This window comes from Oncorhynchus keta, chromosome 36, assembly GCF_023373465.1.
Source record: "Oncorhynchus keta strain PuntledgeMale-10-30-2019 chromosome 36, Oket_V2, whole genome shotgun sequence".
In the NCBI taxonomy this organism is placed as follows: domain Eukaryota; kingdom Metazoa; phylum Chordata; class Actinopteri; order Salmoniformes; family Salmonidae; genus Oncorhynchus; species Oncorhynchus keta.
Window position 1 is genome coordinate 2,203,991 of NC_068456.1, and position 14,154 is coordinate 2,218,144.

A 14,154-nucleotide genomic window follows, 5' to 3' on the forward strand; every position below is an offset into this window, starting at 1 on the left:
CACCCACTCCTCTCTATCCACACAATGGTCTCTATCAACACAATGATGAGATGATTCACGGGGTGGAGCTTTAAGATTACTTTGTGAGTGGATGTGGGTAAGCCTGGAAAATGGTCTACTCTTCAGCTGAAAATTGAATTCAGCTACATCAAAGACTTTAGAAAATTTACACCCGCAACAGAATATCCATTGTAATCATTCATAATCATATACCATGACAGGCATGGTAAATGCAACTGTTCATGTTCAATAGATTAATTCGCTGGCTAGACATCTATAATAGATCAGATACATCTTTATACAACATTTATTTAACTTCTACAAAAGTTCCTTACATGCTGACCAGACCGGACAGTTGCAAAATAAATGTATACATACATGTTATTCAATTATTGCACCCACTCTGCTCGCACGTGACTGCGAGAGTCTGCATGGCCAGGCATTAAAATAGAACTTGGTTAGCATCGAATAGCGCCCGCGATATGCAACTTGTCATGGAAGTTAGGAACCAATATACACAGGCAGTTAGGAAAGCAAAAGCTAGCTTTTTCAAACAGAAATTGACATCCTGTAGCACAAACTCCAAAAAGTTCTGGGACACTGTAAAGTCCATGGAGAATAAGAGCACCTCCTCCCAGCTGCCCACTGAACTGAGGCTAGAAACACTGTCACCACCGATAAATCCACGATAATTGAGGATTTCAATAAGCATTTTTCTACGGCTGGCCATGCTATCCACCTGGATACCCCTCCCTCGGTCAACAGCCTTGCACCCCCACAGAAACTCACCCAAGCCTCCCCATTTCTCCTTCACCCCAAATCCAGATAGTTGATGTTCTGAATGGGCGGCAAAATCTGGACCCCTACAAATCAGCCGGGCTAGACAATCTGGACCCTCTCTTTCTAAAATTATCTGCCAAAATTGTTGCAACCCCTATTACTAGCCTGTTCAAACTCTCTTTGTATCGTCTGAGATCCCCATAGATTGGAAAGCGACCGCGGTCATCCTCAATGTCCTTAACGATATCATAACCTTCATTGATAAGAGACAATACTATGCAGCTGTATTCATCGACCTGGCCATGGCTTTCGACTCTGTCAATCACCACATTCTTATCGGCAGACTCAACAGCCATGGTCACTCAAATGACTGCCTTGCCTGGTTCACCAACTACTTCTCAGACAGAGTTCAGTGTGTCTCTTGATTCTGGTGATTCTCTGATCCACCTCTACGCAGACGACACCATTCTGTATACCTCTGGCCCTTCTTTGGACACTGTGTTAACTAACCTCCAGACGAGCTTCAATGCCATACAACTCTCGTTCCATGGCCTCCAACTGCTCTTAAATGCTAGTAAAACTAAATGCATGCTTTTCAACCAATCGCTGCCCGCACCTGCCCCCCGTCCAGCATCACTACTCGAGACGGTTCTGACTTAGAACATTTGGACAACTACAAATCCCTAGGTGTCTGGTTAGACTGTAAACTCTCCTTCCAGACTCACATTATAGCATCTAGCATCCAAAATTAAATCCCATAATCGGCTTCCTATTTCGCAACAAAGCATCCTTCACTCATGCTGCCAAACATACCCTTGTAAAACTGACCATCCTACCGATCCTTGACTTCAGCGATGTCATTTACAAAATAGCCTCCAATATTCTACTCAGAAAATTGGATGCAGTCTATCACAGTGCCATCCGTTTTGTCACCAAAGCCCCATATAATACCCACCACTGCGACCTGTACGCTCTCGTTAGCTGGCCCTCGCTTCATATTTGTCGCAAAACCCACTGGCTCCAGGTCATCTTTAAGTCTTTGCTCGGTAAAGCCCGCCTTATCGGGCGGCAGCGTAGCCTAGTGGTTAGAGCGTTGGACTAGTAACCGGAAGGTTGCAAGTTCAAACCCCCGAGCTGACAAGGTACAAATCTGTTGTTCTGACCCTGAACAGGCAGTTAACCCACTGTTCCTAGGCCGTCATTGAAAATAAGAATGTGTTCTTAACTGACTTGCCTGGTTAAATAAAGGTAAAAAAAAAAAAAATCTCAGGTCACTGGTCACCATATAGGTTGGTTGCCAACTGCCATATAAAGTCCAAAGAAGAAAAAGAAGCCGGAAGGAAGGAGGAGGAGAGATGATGATGTAACGGCTGTCGTTGGTGGAAGAAGGAGTAGACCAAAATGCAGCGTGGTATGTATCCATAATACCTTTTAATCAAGAATGACTAAAAATACAGAAGGACAAGAGAATAAAGGAAAGCCGAAACAGTCCCGTATGGTGAGAACACTGAAACGGAAAATAACCACCCACAACCAAGAGTGGGAAAACAGGCTACCTAAGTATGGCTTTCAATCAGAGACAACGATTGACAGCTGCCTCTGATTGGGAACCATACCAGGCCAAACACATAGAACTACAAAACATAGAATGCCCACCCCAACTCACGCCCTGGCCAACCTAAAACAGAGACATAAAAAGGAACTAAGGTCAGGATATGACAGACGATAAACAAATTCAGTTTACCGAAACAAATTCTGTTTACCGTTTCATCTGAAACTAATTCGGTTTACCGTTTTATTTGTGGATTAATTGTCAGAGTTGAGGATCTTTTGTATTTCAGGTAAAATAACAACCCATTTTCTTTATCCCAGGACAAATTAGCTAGCTACAGCAAGCTAACTAGCTAAATTGCCATAAATGTTTAATGCTTTTGGAGCTGTCCCCAAATAAATATAATTGGTTCAGAGTTTGTTTTGATATTTCAACCTCGTGGCCTGATCGTGTCTGGTGTGGGGTACAAAATCAACATGCACGCGATGGCAAGCAAGTTTGGTCAGCATGTTACAGTGTTAGCTCTTCAGTATCTCCAATCTCTCCAGTCTACATGACCCTGTACACATTCAGGTTGGTCAACTGTACAACGCATTTGACACAATGGTTGTGGCACAACTGATATTTTGCAACACTGTGGAGAGTTTGTCTGCACAACAATGTTTACACAACCATTGTGTGGTGTCTCCACAATGCTTGTGTAATCATTTATGTGTAGAAGAACTCTGTTGTATCACGTACATGCAAAATGCATTGTACATCAGTTGTACAACTTGAGTGTGTATGGGGCCAATCAGAGTGAGTTCTATGTTACACAGCAATTAAGACAGCCAAGACTCCTCAGTTTAAAAAAAAAAAACGTGATCCTTTATTGAGAGCAGCTTGTATACATTGAGGTTACTGTGATTATTAGTCGAAGGGGATTAGAAAAGAGGCCTAGGTGTGAGCGCCTAGCATTCATAAAACAGTTTTGCACTCAAAACAATATATAAAAACAAGGTCTTCGCAAACAAAAAAGACCATTGCATTTTGATTAGATATTGAGAAAAGGAAAGTGGAAAAACAGATAATAATCCTTCATTTACCAGGCACTTAAGAGTCCCTTGAAGAGCATTGGTGATTCTCTCTCATCCGTCTTTGCTCATGGTAACAACAAATGTCTTACCAAACTGACTGTGTTACTGAGATGTAATCATACGAGACTGAATACATATGCAACTGCATTAAGTGATCATTAAAGTACCTTTTTATGAAGAAAACAAATGGGTAAAAAGACGGGACCTTCGTAATAAATAAAGAGGTTCCCGTAGGTACATCCTTTTACAATATGATAGTAACAAAAAGGGATATTCTTAAGTGACGTTATAGTGCATGGTTTCTACATTATGTACACATTGCCTTGTGGGATGGTCCACATTACAACATTGCACAAAATCATTGGACCAGCTAGAAAAAAAGGGAATTGTGATTGGACCTCTGAAAATACAGCATTGCCGGCCATTTAATAATGACAGACTGATAAAGTGATAACATGGTTATACAGCTAATATGTGATCTATTATACGGTAATCCCATCAATGATGGTCAACATCGAGCACTTCAGAGTTAAAATGACACTTGTAACACACTCATAAGAGATTTTTGTTTTTTAACTCACTCACTCACTCAAAAATATTCCTTGGCTATACATTTGATAGTACATTTGTTCCTGTAAAGTATATAATTAACACAGACAAGTCAATCCACTGAGTTCCCCAGACACAATGCGTAACAGACTGTCAAGTTTAAAACTCAGTAAAAATCTTGTCCATTGGTGCTTATACTCAGATCTTACCTCTTCGATAGATATCAAAACAACCGCATCAGTGGCACACATTAGAGGCTGCAAATTCCAAGTCTGAATCACACTAGATACAGCTTTCAGGGGGTGAGTCCAGTCCAGCACATACAGAAAGTTCCCCCTGATGGATAAAAGTAGCTTAGGATCTCCTGGATTGGTTGGGGGGACTTTAGAGTTGGTAGATTGAGGTTCAGGTTGGCAAGGAGAGGCACTTTAGTTTTTATGGTTCCTGTGCTGCGCGGGTCAAAAAGAGAGGAACAGCGTCTCTGGGACAAACCAGCCCTGAGAGACCCATGCCAGGCATGGGCCCACTGGAACCACATGTGCCAAAAGGGACAGTGTCAGCAGGCATGCCTTCCATGCTGCAATTAAGGCAAATGTAAACTCCTGGCACTCGTGTCCTCCTCACATGAAACCATCTACACACACTCAACGGTATGTATCCAATCCATTGGTATAACAAAAGTGTTTTGTTCTTATCCACACGCCCTTTTAAATAATAACTCCTGGTCCCTGAAATGTGTGTGACTCAGAATCCAGAATTTCTGTGTTTCTTTTTTTTTTGGGGGTGTCACTCCTTGCGGTGGGGTGGGTGGGTTCAGTTGTCCTCCTTTCAGACATTGCTGTCAGAGGACAGATCCCCCAGGGTGTTGACGACCTCGCTGAAGGAGGGACGCTCTTTGAGACTTGGGGCCCAGCAGCGGCACATGAACTTGTAGACTTTGGAGGGGCAGCCATCAAGTGCGGGTAACTTCATCTTGCCGGCCTGCAGACCTGGGGAGAGAAGAGTGGAGCAGAGAAACAGGGAGGTTAGACTTGGGAGACAGAACATACAGGTCAAGGTGATTTGACTCATTCACTCCATTCTTATGGAACAATGAGTGAAATCATCATAAGAATGGGTGTAAAACTGTTTCTGGTATGGGATTCATAAAAATGATTGGACAGACAGTCGGCCCCCAGCTTGATAATAACATGATGATACTGTATGTGCCACTTTCTTTGTCAAGGTGGCCTATAGTACAGTGCATGTCAATACAATGTCAACCAAATACAACGTGTTCCCCTCACAGAACCATGAAAATGATTCATCACAGTTCTGAGACTGTGAAGGGGAAGTTACCCCAAGAATAGAAGAGTGGCCATGTCTGAAATCTGTCTTGCCTATTACTTCCTAAAACCGCATACTATTTAGAATGGACTGTTTAGTAAAAACGTATGTAATAAAAAAATATATTAACATACTAGACTTGTCCATACTGAGAATGTATCATCTAATGCACAATTGTGTTGTTTCCTTCCATTCGTTCATTTTGGTACAGCGCATCACCTTATCTGATTATAGGGTGTTGTCAAACACATGTGGGTCTGGAAAGACGATTCTCTTCCTCAATTGTGTGCAGCGAATTCATATTGGATGAAAAGCCACGAATGAGTATGACATCTTTGCATTTAAAGCATACTACATTTTTGAAAATTTCACATACTATAAAACATTCTATTTTCTCATACCCAATCAGCCTACTAGTTAATATGCAAGTATGGGTATTCGGACAGGCCCAGTACCCTTTGCAAGATTGATATCTCAACAGTGATTGTTCAGCCATTGGAGCACACAGATTGGTGGGCACTAAGTACATTTCTATTGATTTATACTGACCCTCTAGCACCTCGTCATCACTGAGTTTGGTGTATGGCAGTTCCCCGTGGTTGAACACCTCCCACATGAGCACCCCAAAGGCCCAGACATCTGACTTGGTGGAGAAGTCATCCTCAAACACAGACTCGGCCGGGAGCCAGCGCAGGGGGATCCACGCCTGCCGGTAGTGGTAGTACTCACTGCAGACAGACAGTCAAGACAGAAAGAGAGACAAACAGAGAGATAGAATGTCAAGATGTTATCATGCACATAATTAATTTTGTCTTGACTTTACACTTAACAATGGCTGCATGGATCATCCTAGTACACTTTTACGATACTTTCTTCTCACATGATAGACCGTAACTACACACGTCTTACTATCCAGGTCTGGACCCAAACAATTCGAGCTTCTACTTTTAAAAATCCACCTTTCCAGAAACAAGTCTCTCACCGTTGCCGCTTGCTATAGACCACCTTTTGCCTCCAGCTGTGCCCTGGACACCATATGTGAATTGATTGCCCCCCCATCTATCTTCAGAGCTCGTGCTTCTAGGTGACCTAAAGTAGAACATGCTTAACACCCTGGCCATCCTACAATCTAAGCTTGATGCCCTCAATCTCACACAAATTATCAGTGAACCCACCAGGGTACAACCCCAAATCCGTAAACACGGGCACCCTCATAGATATCATCTTAACCAACTTGCCCTCCAAATACACCTCTGCTGTTTTAAACCAAGATCTCAGCGATCACTGCCTCATTGCCTGCATCTGTAATAGGTCTGCGGTCAAACGACCACCCTCACCACTGTCAAACGCTCCCTAAAACATTATTATTATTATTATTATTACATATTCTTTAAAAGTGCCTTCCTCAACATCTTAAATAAGCATGCTCCATTCCATTTTTAAAACCAGGAACAGATATAGTTCACTCCAGACCTGACTGCCCTTGACCAGCACCACAACATCCTGCATTAGCATCGAATAGCCCCGTGATACGCAACTTTCAGGAAGTTAGGAACAAATATACACAGGCAGTTAGGAAAGCTAAGGCTAGCTTTTTCAAGCAGAAATGTGCATCCTTTAGCACAAACTCAAAAAAGTTCTGGGACACTGTAAAGTCCATGGAGAATAAGAGCACCTCCTCCCAACTGCCCACTGCACTGAGGCTCGGAAACACTGTCACCACCGATAAATTCACTATAATTGAGAATTTCAATAAGCATTTTTTCTACAGCTGGCCATGCTTTCCACCTAGCTACCCCTACCCCGATCAACAGCCCTCCAACCTCACAGAAACTCGCCCAAGCCTCCCCATTTCTCCTTCACACAAATTCAGATAGCTGATGTTCTGAAAGAAATCAGCCGGGCTAGACAATCTGGACCCTCTCTAAAATGATCTGCCAAAATTGTTGCAACCCCTATTACTAGCCTGTTCAACCTCTCTTTCGTATCGTCTGAGATTCCCATAGATCGGGAAGCTGCCGCAGTCATCCCCCTCTTCAAAGGGGGAGACACTCTATACCCAAACTGCTACAGACCTATATCTATTTTACCCTGCCTTTCTAAGGTCTTTGAAAGCCAAGTTAACAAACAGATTACCGACCATTTCGAATCCCACCGTACCTTCTCCGCTATGCAATCTGGTTTCAGAGCTGGTCATGGGTGCACCTCAGTCACGCTCAAGGTCCTAAACAATATCATAACCGCCATCGATAACAGACATTACTGTGCAGCCGTATTCATCGACCTGGCCAAGGCTTTCGACTCTGTCAATCACCACTTTCTTATCGGCAGAGTCAACAGCCTTTGTTTCTCAAATGATTGCCTCGCCTGGTTCACCAACTACTTCTCTGATAGAGTTCAGTGTGTCAAATCGGAGGGCCTGTTGTCCGGAACGCTGGGGGTGCCACAGGGTTAAATTCTCTGGCCGACTCTCTTCTCTGTAAACATCAACTCATATGGCAGGCAAAAACCTGAGAAAAAATCCAACCAGGAAGTGGGAAATCTGAGGTTTGTAGTTTTTCAACTCTTGGCCTATCGACTACACAGTGGGATATTGGTCATGTTGCATTTCCTAAGGCTCCCACTAGATGTCAACAGTCTTTAGAACCTTGTTTGATGCTTCTATAGGAGGGGGGAATGAGAGGGGAATGAGTCAGAGGTCTGCCAGAGGGCCACGAGCTCAGTCTCGCACGCTCACGTGAGAGCAAGCTCTGTTCCATTGCGTTTCTACAGACAAAGGAATTCTCCGGTTGGAACATTATTGAAGATTTATGTTGAAAACATTCTAAAGATTGATTTTATACTTCGGTTGACATGTTTCTACGACCTGTAAAAAAAACGTTTTGGACTTTTCGTCCGTACTTTCCACTGAACTTGCACGCGGGTTGCGCGTTTGGATTTGTTTACCAAACGCGCTAACAAAATTGTGGAACTGGGATTCCTGGGAGTGCATTCTGATGAAGAATATTTGTAATGCTATTTCTGACTTCTGTTGACTCCACAACATGGCGGATATCTGTATGGCTCGTTTTGGTCTCTTGAGCTCTGTACTCAGATTATTGCATGATTTGCTTTTTCCGTAAAGCTTTTTTAAAATCTGACACAGCGATTGCATTAAGGAGAAGTGTATCTAAAGTCCATGTATAACACTTGTATTTTCATCAACATTTATTATGAGAATTTCTGTAAATTGATGTGGCTCTCTGCAAAATCACTGGATGTTTTTGGAACTACTGAACATAATGCACCAATGGATACTGATATTTTTGTATATAAATATGAACTTTATCGAACAAAACATAAATGTATTGTGTAACATGAAGTCCTATGAGTGCCATCTGATGAAGATCATCAAAGGTTAGTGATTAATTCTATCTCTATTTCTGATTTTTGTGACTCCTCCCTTTGGCTGGAAAAATTGCTGTTTTTTTCTGTGACTTGGCTCTGACCTAACACAATCGTTTGTGGTGCTTTCACCGTAAAGCCTATTTGAAATTGGACGCTGTGGTGGGATTAACAAGAAGTGTATCTTTAAAATGGTGTGAAATACTTCTATGTTTGAGGAATTTTAATTATGAGATTTCTGTTGTTTGAATTTGGCGCCCTGCACTTTCACTGGCTGTTGTCAAATCGATCCCGTTAGCGGGATCTCAGCCATAAGAAGTTCTTATTAACTAACCTCCAGATGAGTTTCAATGCAATACAACTCTCCTTCCATGGCCTCCAACTGCTCTTAAATGCAAGTAAAACTAAATGCATGCTCTTCAATCGAACGCTGCCCGCACCTGCCCACACGTCCAGCATCACAACTCTGGACAGTTCTGAAATGTGGACAATTACAATTACCTAGCTGTCTGGTTAGACTGTAAACTCTCCTTCCAGACTCACATTGAGCATCTCCAATCCAAAATTAAATCTAGAATCGACTTCCTATTTCCCAACAAAGCATCCTTCACTCATGCTGCGAAACATACCCTCGTAAAACTGACTATCCTACCGATCCTTGACTATGTCAATGTCATTTACAAAATAGCCTCCAACACTCTACTCAACGAATTGGATGCAGTCTATCACAGTGCCATCCGCGACCAGTACGCTCACGTTGGCTGGCCCTCGCTTCATGCTCGTCGCCAAACCCACTGGCTCCAGGTCATCTACAAGTCTCTGCTAGGTAAGCCCCGTCTTATCTCAGCTCACTGGTCACCATAGCAGCACCCACCCGTCGCAGGCGCTCCAGCAGGTATATCTCACTGGTTAACCGCATTTCATTCCAGTTCTCTGCTGCCAATGACTGGAACGAACTGCAAAACTCACTGAAGCTGGAGACTCATATTTCCCTCACTAGCTTTAAGCACCAGCTGGCAGAGCAGCTCACAGATCACTGCACCTGTACATAGCTCATCTGTAAATTGCCCATCCAACTACCTCATCCACATACTGTATTTATTTATTTATTTTTCTTGCTCCTTTGCACCCCAGTATCTCTTCTTGGACATTCATCTTCTGCACCTCTACCATTCCAGTGTTTAATTGCTATATTGTAATTACTTGGCCTATTTATTGCCTTCCCTCCCTTATCCTACCTCATTTGCACATGCAACTAGCCTTCCTGGTTAAATAAAGGTTAAATTGCAGGCCCCATCTCTTACCTGTTGTAAACATCCTTGCTGAGGCTGGGAGCTGAGATTTTGACGCTGCGTTGGCCGCTGATCAGGCAGTTACGAGCAGCCAGGTCTTTATGAACGAAGCGGTGATTGGACATGTGCTCCATCCCAAGAGCCACCTGGGCACAGATGGATACCTGGGTAGAAGAGAGAGAGAAGAGAGAGAGAGAGACAGACAGAGAGAGACAGAGAGAGAGAGAGAGAGAGAGAGAGAGAGAGAGAGAGAGAGAGAGAGAGAGAGAGAACAGAGAGAGAGAGAGAGAGAGCTTAACATGGGATGGCCTGAATCAAACAGGTTTTACATATTTGTTTTTTTTTTTAGAGTTGTCAAAAGAAAAGAGGACTGGTTTGCATCAAAATGCAGAAACCTGTGTGCCCTCAAGCTGGAACATAATGTTCCCATTAAAGGGGGCATAATGGCATGTGTAATGTGCTTGTTTTTCAAATGAAATGAGCAAATTACATCCAAAGTGTAGTGAACGCTACTTACTCTGGTCTTGGTGGTGATAGGTTGAGACTTGATTTTCTCATCTTTGCTATTGGAGATTCTCAAGAACTGTTTCAGATCTCCCTATTTCCAAGGAAACAGAAATAGAGAAAGGAAAGAGATGTAAAAAAAGAAGAAGAAAGAATCAAAGGTCAAAAACATTCACTTTGTAAATGTAGGAAGCATAACAATAACAAGAACACACATGGAGGCATGTACCAAATAAAACTGCATAGACAATTGTTATAGTCTACATTAATATAAACCATGGATAAGAGTGTTACACTATGTGTGTGTGTGTGTGTGTGTGTGTGTGTGTGTGTGTGTGTGTGTGTGTGTGTGTGTGTGTGTGTGTGTGTGTGTGTGTGTGTGTGTGTGTGCGTGTGTGTGTGCATGCGCATGTGCTTGCTCACATGCGTATGTTGTGTGCGCTCGCTCATGTGTGCATCTACAGTTGAAGTTGGAAGTTTACATACCCCTTTGCCAAATACATTTAAACTCAGTTTTTCACAATTCCTGACATGTAATCAGAGTAAAAATCCCCTGTTTTAGGTCAGTTAGGATCACCACTTTATTTTAAGAATGTGAAATGTCAGAATAATAGTAGAGAGAATGATTTATTTCAGCTTTTATTTCTTTCATCACATTCCCAGTGGGTCAGAAGTTTACATACACTCAATTAGTATTTGGTAGCATTGCCTTTAAATTGTTTCTTGGGTCAAAAGTTTCGGGAAGCCTTTCACAAGCTTCCCACAATAAGTTGGGTGAATTTTGGCCCATTCCTCCTGACAGAGCTGGTGTAACTGAGTCGGGTTTGTAGGCCTCCTTGCTCACACACGTTTTTTCAGTTCTGCCCACAAATCTTCTATGGGATTGAGGTCAGGGCTTTGTGATGGACACTCCAATACCTTGACTTTGTTGTCCTTAAGCCATTTAGCCACAACTTTGGAAGTATGCTTTGGGTCATTGTCCATTTGGAAGACCCATTTTCGACCAAGCTTTAACTGATGTCTTGAGATGTTGCTTCAATATATCCACATAATTTTCCTACCTCATGACGCCAGTCCCTCCTGCAGCAAAGCACCCCCACAACATGATGCTGCCACCCGGTGCTTCACGGTTGGGATGGTGTTCCTTGGCTTGTAAGCCTCCCCCTTTTGTCTTCCAAACATAACGATGGTCATTATGGCCAAACAGTTCTATTTTTGTTTCATCAGACCAGAGGACATTTCTCCAAAAAGTACAATCTTTGTCCCCATGTGCAGTTGCCAACCATAGTCTGGCTTTTTAATGGTGGTTTTGGAGCAGTGGCTTCTTCCTTGCTGAGCGGTCTATCAGGTTATGTAGATATAGGACTCGTTTTACTGTGGATATTGTCAGGAATATCACCGAAGGTGGCTCCCCTTCCTGTTCGGGTGGCGCTCGGCGGTCTACTAGCTGCCACCGATCCCTTTTTCCTTTCTGTTTGTTTTTGTCTAATTGTCTTCACCTGTTCCTTGTTGGGGTTTTGGGGTGGGTATTATTTAAGTTTGTTTAGCCCGCTTGTGTTTGTGCGGGCTTGTTGACGTTGTACGTAAGAGGTGTATTGTTTATTTGGGTTTTCGCTGTCCGGTTTATTCACCAGTGGTCTTTGAGTTGTGTTTGCGCCTGTGTTTTGGCGTCACCCATTTTTGTACCTGTTCCTGGTTACTTTTGGACATGAACGCGTTTTTCCCTTGAATCTTCTGTTCTCTGCGCCTGACTCCACACCCATCACTCTTCAGACGTTACAGATATACATACTTTTGTACCTGTTTCCTCCAGCATATTCACAAGGTCCTTTGCTGTTGTTCTGGGATTGATTTGCACTTTCGCACCACAGTACATTCATCTCTAGGAGACAGAATGCGTCTCCTTCCTGAGCGGTATGACGGCTGCGTGGTCCCGTGGTGTTTATACTTGCGTACTATTGTTTGTACCGATAAACGTGGTACCTTCAGGCGTTTGGAAATTGCTCCCAAGGATGAACCAGACTTGTGGAGGTCTACAATTTCTTGAAATACATCCACAGGTACACCTCCAATTGCTTATCAGAAGCTTCTAAAGCCATGACATAATTTTCTGCAATTGTCCAAGCTGTTTAAAGGCACAGTCAATTTAGTGTATGTAAACTTCTGGCTCACTGGAATTGTGATACAGTGAATTATAAGTGAAATAATCTGTCTGTAAACAATTGTTGGAAAAATTACTTGTGTCATGCGCAAAGTAGATGTTCTAACCGACTTGCCAAAACTATAGTTTGTTAACAAGAAATTTGTGGAGTGGTTGAAAAACGAGTTTTAATGACTCCAACCTAAGTGTATGTAAACTTCAGACTTCAACTGTACGTGTGTGTGTGCGTCTTTTTGCGCACATGTATTTGTGTGTTTACCAGGTCATAATACTCCAGGATCATATAGTGGGGCTCGGCCTCCCTACAGAGTCCCAGCAGTCGCACCACATTGCCGTGGCTCAGCTTGGAGAACATGTCGGCCTCACGGCGGAAATCCAGCTGTCGCTGCTCATCTCTGCTCTGCAGGCTCTTCACCAACACCACGGTCTCCTCCTCACCCTCCTCGATGCCCTTCGCCTTGGCCAGCAGCACCTCGCCAAACTCACCCTTCCCTACACACAGACAGACGCAGGCAGGAAGACAGACGGACAGACAGGTAGGCACGCACAGGCACAGGTCAGAGATTAGAGGGTCACTCAGACAAACCTGGTAAATAGAGGTGAAATTAAGTAAGTGAATGGAAATGTGTTCACTCCAGTTACAGTACACAGCTGTTCGGCACGTTCTCAATTAGACTCACTCCTCATACCCACATGACCATCTTACCCAGTGTCGTGATGGTGTGTAGGTCTTCTCGGGGGAACTGAAGCTTTTCGTTGGCACTGCTATGGCGTTTCTCTGCTGCCGCTGTGGTGCCCACGCTGGTCAAAGCCACCTCTTCCTGGATCTCAGCGGTGGTGTGGCCATTCTGCTGTACAGCACCCCTGGTGGACATCAACCACATTACACAATGTGTATGTTTGAGATTGACCACATTGCAGTCGGACTGCACAGAATCACTGATGTTCAAATCACCTTGCATCCCAAATAACTACTCATTATGTGGTCAAGATAAGCGATTCTGCACCTCGCCTTGGTCAAAATGATCCCCTGAAAGACACCGAATGTTGTGTCATAAAATACCAATATACCAAAATGTGATGTGAACTCTACAAGAAAATGTGCAGACAGTAATGTGGGCAGATATTGCACAACACAATTCAAACATACTCCAGTTTGATGATTAGAAATATCTAATAACCATTTTATAATAATGCTAATATTTTGAAATCCGAGAGAAAAGTTCCCTGAGTCTGTAACCCCCTACTTTGAGCACTTCAGTGCCAAAACTGAGATTTTTTATTTCACCAGTTGACTGAGAACATATTCTCATTTACAGCAACAACCTGGGGAATAGTTACAGGGGAGAGGAGATGAATGAGCCAATTGTAAACTGGGGATAATTAGGTGGCCATGACATTCCCATTGGGAATTTAGCCAGGACACCGGGGTTAACACCCCTATTCTGAAAATAAGTGCCATGGGATCTTTAGTGACCACAGAGAGTCAGGACATCACATCCAAAAGACAGCACCCTCCACAGGTCAATG

The 14,154-nt window shown here is 43.2% G+C and overlaps 1 pseudogene; it reads right to left on the minus strand.

The window, feature by feature from the left end:
* Window positions 1-4,741: 4,741 nt before the first annotated feature.
* The window catches only part of LOC118369445 (inactive tyrosine-protein kinase 7-like), a 195,689-nt pseudogene continuing 186,276 nt past the window's right edge, over window positions 4,742-14,154 (minus strand).